General features: G+C 36.1%; 1 pseudogene across 1 annotated transcript; it reads right to left on the bottom strand.

Annotated features, from left to right (window-relative positions):
- Positions 1-2,200: 2,200 nt before the first annotated feature.
- On the bottom strand, positions 2,201-3,897 carry LOC143603162 (GPN-loop GTPase QQT1-like; annotated as a pseudogene). The gene is made up of 9 exons (XR_013147997.1): positions 3,722-3,897; positions 3,595-3,639; positions 3,358-3,512; positions 3,194-3,297; positions 2,956-3,112; positions 2,785-2,872; positions 2,620-2,692; positions 2,389-2,519; positions 2,201-2,266 (listed from the first exon to the last, which is right to left on the bottom strand). The product of XR_013147997.1 is annotated as a GPN-loop GTPase QQT1-like (transcript).
- Between the last annotated feature and the right edge of the window lie 2,957 nt (positions 3,898-6,854).

Raw genomic sequence — 6,854 nt, 5'->3', positions numbered from 1 at the left:
TATAAGTTATCAAGATTATTGCAATCGCTATGTGGGTCAAAGTCAAAGTCAAACAACTCATATCAGGCGAGTTCGGATCAAAGTCAAGTTAACCTTACACACGAGGCTGATTTGGGAACACCAGTGGATGTTAATGGAGAGAAGTTAGGTGATATAATGGAACGTTTTGCTGATGAGTTGACACTTGATGGATCTTTTGAGAACGTTGGTTATGAAAAGTCAAAGTTGACCAATAATGAGGTGTTGGATGATGATGATTATGATTCAGAAGATGATTTCTTGGGTGGTGAATTAGGGGAAGTGAATGAAGTAAAGAGAAATAAGTTACCGTCTGCAGACGGTATACTTGAACATTGGCGGGAAAGTATGGTTAAAGATGGGATCTTTTTGCCATTTCAGATTGCAAGAAAGTGAGTCATGCAATTTGCATACAAGTGTGCAGATTAGAGTGTTTTTGGTTAGAATGTAAAAGCTTGTATGTATAAATCTTTGTTTACTACAGAATATGTGAGTTGACTCTTTTTATTGTCTTAAAAGGAATTTTGACTGAAAATATAGTAATCTCATTAATTTAGAGAAAATGAATTATTTTAGTATCTGCACTCTACTTTCATTATTTTAACAATGATTCATTACATTGTTTGAATTACAAACTAAAGATCTAGCTTTTATGCTTCTTTTTTCCTGAGAGTTGCCACATCAAAAAGAGGGAGATGGTTAGGCCATATAATGTACCGTGATCGTGAGAGAGGGGGTGTGGCCATATAGACGTCACAACCACGGCACACTGTTGGTTGTCCGTGGCATGGGCGTGGTTGAGTCACGAGCAAGAGAGGAGAAAAATGAAAACGGCCATATTTTAAGAGCTTGAGTAGCCAATCAGGGATACGTCACAACTTTTTTTTATAACTTTATTACAAATTTTCATTTAACAATTTATCTGATTAATTTTCAAATAGTGTGTATTCGTTAGTTTATTTTAATGATTTGAAATACATAAGGTTTTTTTCCAGAACATTCCGGTAAAATTTAAGAAAAAAACAGAGTTGCTGTCAGAAAATTATTTTTGGCCTTGTAAACGGGATTAACGTGTGCTTAGATTGACATTTAAGCAATTCTTAAAAAATAATTAATATTAATTGTATGAAAACAACTAATAAAATGTATTATAAAAAAGACTCAGCTTTCACTATCACTATCACTATCACTTACCATTACATATGTTTAGTAGGTGAAACTCCTCCTGTCTACATGCCTATGTGGACAAATTTTGACTTTACCATTACATATGGCCCTAGTTCTTGGCTAAGAACATCAAAACCAGCGTTGTGAGAGGAGTGGGAGGGTGATGTGCTATTTTTAGGTGTGTAAGTAGAGCACGTGAGTAAAATAATCCTACTAGTTGGCCAAGTGCCATGTGCCACACCATAAACACCTATAAACACACACCAATTGGCCATGTTCCAACTTGTCATGGTGATCGAACTAACTGTTAGCTAAATTTAACTACATAAATAATCACCGCTCTCACAAATGGAAAAGGGACTCCAAAATAATCCAAGACAGCACGCCTTCTCTCCTCCCTCAACATAACCCGTTTCAGTGCCGTTTTTGCACTAAAACGTCCACCTCCCCTCTTCCTCGTCATGTCCTCTCTCTTTCATGCGAGCTGAAAGACGCCCACACTCTATTGCAGATGCTTTAGTAATGATCCAAAAACCACACCAGCACGTTTGTTTCAGACCAGAAACGCACCATTGGTTTAAACAACTTTCATGCAGTAGCATTACAATATTGCAATGAATATGATGGCAACATTTTATACAGTTAAATAGAAAATAATACAGACCAAACAGTTTGTTAGCCCTCCCCTTCTCCTATCAGAACTTTCTGCCCCGGACATCACATCACAAAAAAGGTTTGAGCACAATTAATAACATGAAAACATGCATAATATTAATAACATCACTGATATGTCATTATAAAGTATACAAAAATCAATTTAATATCCTGCAGTTCCATTTTCCATCATCTACATGATCTTCAACTTGACCAGCGTAAGCTTTAATCTCTTTAATCATAAAGATACATATAGGGCCTGTTCATATAGTTTAAGATCACTTCACCTGATGAAATCATCAAAGAGTATTAAAACTTCCATCTTAAAGCAACGTAAAAGAATTTGTTAACAAACTCACCCTTAAATTAATCATCTGAATCGAAATTTTCATCATCTTTCATGTACTTCTCCTGCACTGCTGCTGTTGTGAACACAATTGTTAAGTGTACAAGCTCTCAAAATGTGGCAATCTCAACATATTTACACACAAAATAACTTAAGTAAGATGAGATTATATCGTTAAGAAAGACAATCTGTTAAAAGGATATCTGTAGTAGTCCCAATCTGTTTGTCCAATAGCAATTTTGCTAAACTCAACCGCACTAGCATCCCTGCCTTGAAATACATATCCATTAGTCTTGTCTATTAACTTTACAAGTTCTGTAACACTCTCTTTGTCCTGAAAAAAGTCAAGCCAATTGATATTAAATTGTCAATCAAGTGTACACGCATAGTCTACTTAATAAAACAATTTTAGTATAAAATAGAAATTAACTTGCCTGTATAGCCAATGTAGTAAAGTTGACCAAACCAAAAGCTTCAACTACCTCACAAAGCTCTTTAGTAAGTTTTCTAACACCATAAACACAGAATAATAAGTTCATTATAGAAATTAGCATGCCTTAACGCTGACATGGCAGTTAAAACGTCAACCAACAATCTACCTATACTTAGCAGAGCGTGGATCTTGATCAAGATGGTGCTGTAAATAAGACAAGTCTTCAACATCCATGTAAAATTCAAGATTGAAGGCTGCAGTATACAAGAATCAACCTTTGTCCATAAAAGTCTTAACTTTTGAAAAAAAAAATGTAGTAATTTAAAGGTTTACATACGTAGCTTTCCGTAGCTCTCAATAAGATCAATCTTTGATAAGACATTGATATGCGGCAGTTCAAAATTCAGCATTGTTGATAGTGATAAAAGTAATGCACTCACATATTTCCCGGGGTCACTACAAAGGTGAGCATCCACCAAATGAATTACAGTCAACTGTAAAAGGAAGACGTCAACTGTTAACACTCTTGCAGAAAAGGTTTACGTGAGTGTATGCACGTGTGTGAATTTACTTACCCGAAGATCTAATATTTCAACAAGTTTCATTATGGCTTTTTTTGCATTGGAATGGAGGAAGAACAGTTCTACTTGACCCGGAAAATCAAAAAGAATATAGTGATCTGCAAATAAAGTTATTTGAGTCGGAAGTTCGGAACTATAACAATGCATACTATACCAACCTTTCAAAAGAGGTTTGAGTTTAGATTCCAACCAGTCGATATTTTTCTCTAAGTAATCCATACAATACACAAGACCTCCGTTCGGACCAAGAGAATGTTCATTCATGACATCACTGAGTTTTATAAGATCCTCAATGTTAATAGCACAATCATATCTTTAAACAATCATTAAGGAAACCACTAAATTTAAAAAACAAACAAATTGTATCAGTAATCATCGACGGTTAAGGAGGATACGGTAACGAATCATTAGCAGGGTCTAAATTAATAACAGCTACTTTCCTGAAACAAAATTATATTATTACAATTTACAATGACTTAAACAATGGAAGTGAATATTAATATTAAGAATGAATATACCTACCTTCCAATGAGTTGGAGGAATTAAGACATGCCGTTGCAATAAGTGGTCTTGCCGGAACCCGGAGGACCAATTACCACCTGACCATAACCCACCATCTTCCACAAAACCCTAAACGAATAAACCCTTGCTTTCAATTCTGATAAATTACGGCAATTAGATTAGGGTTTAAGTGATTATTATTACCTTGTTGATGAGATTGAGATGTGATATTAATATAGAAGAAAGAATCAGTAACCGGTTGTGATGACTGACTGCGCCGGAACCGCCGCCGGTTTTCTAAATTATAGCCGCACCCGACCCCATATCCCACCCAATGATTTTTAAAAATAAATTAGGCCCATTCTTGTATTTTTAAATGTTTTTAGTTACTTTTAAAAATTAAAAATTAGTGATCTAACTTTCCTAACAAATATCGGTTCTCTCTACTAATTCCTTGAATTAGGGCTGTCACATTTACCCGAACCCGAAACACAATGCGAAAAACCTGTACCCGACCTCGAACTAACCCGACTCGAAGAACCCGAACCCGAGAAAAGACTAACCGAACCCGAAGCAAAGTAATTCGAGTTGGTTCTCGGGTTTGATTTATAAGATTTGGGTCAACCCGAAAAATCCGAATAAACTTTTAGTTTTGAAATTAAATATATTTTTATGTATAATATGCTATGTCTTAGCCACTAAATTTATCATAATATGGCTCTAATCGGCTGTTGTCATTCTAACTATTATGGATCGATTGCTTATTATTAATTTATGGTTTCCATTTATTACTAATAGCAACCGTAATCGAACAACCATACACGCCCGATTGAATACGAATATGGTTCGAATTAATTTTACTCATCTTTTGAATTGTTTTATCAAGTATGGTTAGTTTATTATTTGATTATTTGTGTTATAAGCAGAGAGTAATATGTTGTTTTAATTTTACCATTGTATTTTTTTTAAAAAATTTTGGCTTTGTGATTTTTTTCTAGGATACTCGAAACCCGATTAACCCAATCTGGGAAAACCCGAACTCGAAAAACCCGTGAGAGATTTGGGTTGGGTTTCGGTCAAGATTTAAAACTTTGAAACCCGAAGAACTCGACCCGAAAAACCCGAAACCCGAAAAACGAGCCCGAAGAACACCCCTACTTTGAATGGTCTCTGATACCCAAAAACTTGTGTGCGATATGTGAGATGTAAGATAGTTATGTTTGAAATTTTCATCTATAGTCTTTCTCTTCACCCTTTTATCAACACTTCTTATTTCCAGAATCCCACTTATCGCAAGCAAGGCTGCAAAGACAAGACATTCACAACTTGACATGGCTCAACCTAAACTTAACAGCAACATACTAAACTCGAACTTGATTCGTAGCTTGCCATTCTTTCTTGATACAGACTTAGGCTCATCTCAATGAACATCACATCTGTTAAGAGTTCAATCGTTTGAAACAAGAAAATCAAGCTTAAAGTGAGAGCTTAGATATCTTGAAAGCATCTATGAGAGACATGCACGGAATAAAACTATATACAACTCAAATTAAAAATAAATACTAAATGGTGACCTGACTACAAATAATATGAAAACATAAACAACATTTGAAGAACTTGATATAACTTCCAAGTTCAATTCTTAAAAGTCTCAAACTTGGCTAAACTCATAGTGATTCTTGTTAGAGTCAAGTTCGAATGTGATTTACTTATGAAAGCTTGACTTGTTTGTGCCTCTATTGCAAAACATGTATGGTTGAACACCCCAAGGAAGAAGCGTTTGATTAGTATGAAGTTGGAGTTTTAGTTATCAGTTAAAAGATATAATTTAATAAAACGGATGAATGTGACAACCCATAAAAGATGAATGGGCGTTGTGAATGATGATTTAAAAGTTGAGATAGATAAATGTTGGCATGAGTTGCAAGCGTTAGGGATGCATATGGGTTATTTTTAAAACGGCGTTATGCATTTACCCATTCATCATAGGGGTGCAAATAGTATCTCTCTAGATATTAGTATACATATCATTATATCAATGACTATCACAGTTTATGTAAATCTTCTATCAACACAATTATAGATGTTGTGCACGCTAATTATCCAAGCCCAACCCATGTTACAACATGGCAATGGATCAGCTAAACAACTCAATTCAAGATTTAAAGTAATAATTTTCTATGAGATGAGATGAACAAAACTGAAACATAAACTTTATATTGATTAATTGATCTATGGAAAAACAATACATCACATCTTTTTATATGAAATAAAAGAAACGGTCATTAAGCCTATGATGGAGAGCCCATAATCTAGCCTGTGATGGAGGGGATACGTATGGAAGGTCATAATGGGAATGGAAAAGAATATGGCGAGAATAATTCATTTCTTTCTTTACTCCCCCCTCAAGTTGGAGCATGGAGGTCCCGAACGCCCAACTTGTCGAGTAAACTGCGAAGTTGTAGCGTTCCCAATGGCTTTGTCAATAAGTCAGCTATTTGTGTCTTAGCGTTAATCCGCATAGGCCTTGTTTTTTTGGATTCTACCCGTTCTCGAACGAAATGACAATCCATCTCCACATGCCTAGTCCGTTCGTGAAATACGGGGTTGCTGGCTATATGACGGGCTGCCTGATTGTCACAAAACAGAAGTGTTGGACCCGTAGATGGTATTCCAAGGAAATGTAATAGCCACCTCATCCACAAAACCTCACTAACCACATTTGCCATTGCTCGGTATTCGGCTTCGGCGGATGATCATGAGACAACAGACTGCTTCTTCGATTTCCATGATATAGGGGATCCTCCCAAAAGCAGTGTATAACCAGTTCTCGATCTTCTTTTGAATGGACACCCAAGCCAATCAGAGTGGCAATAAGCGGTGAGCTCAGTTCCGCCTTCTTTAGGGATGAGAATCAATTGTCCCGGGGTGGCCTTAAGATACCAAAGAACACAATTAGCTGCCTCCATATGGCTTTGTCTTGGGTCACTAATTAACTGACTCAAGACGTTTACTGCATATGTAATGTTGGGCCGCGTGGCTTGCAAGTAAAGAAGTTTGCCAACTAATATCCGATATTGGTGAGGGTCTGTTCGTAGTTCTTCATCACACTTGTCAAGCTTTAAACTTTGCTCCATCGGGAATGGGCTTGGTC

The sequence above is a fragment of the Bidens hawaiensis genome, unplaced genomic scaffold, assembly GCF_021521415.1.
Source record: "Bidens hawaiensis isolate Kalapana, Puna unplaced genomic scaffold, B.hawaiensis_p1.1 tig00060903_1, whole genome shotgun sequence".
Lineage (NCBI taxonomy): Eukaryota > Viridiplantae > Streptophyta > Magnoliopsida > Asterales > Asteraceae > Bidens > Bidens hawaiensis.
Note: the sequence above shows the minus strand (reverse complement) of the source record. Positions and strands in the feature narration are given on the sequence as shown.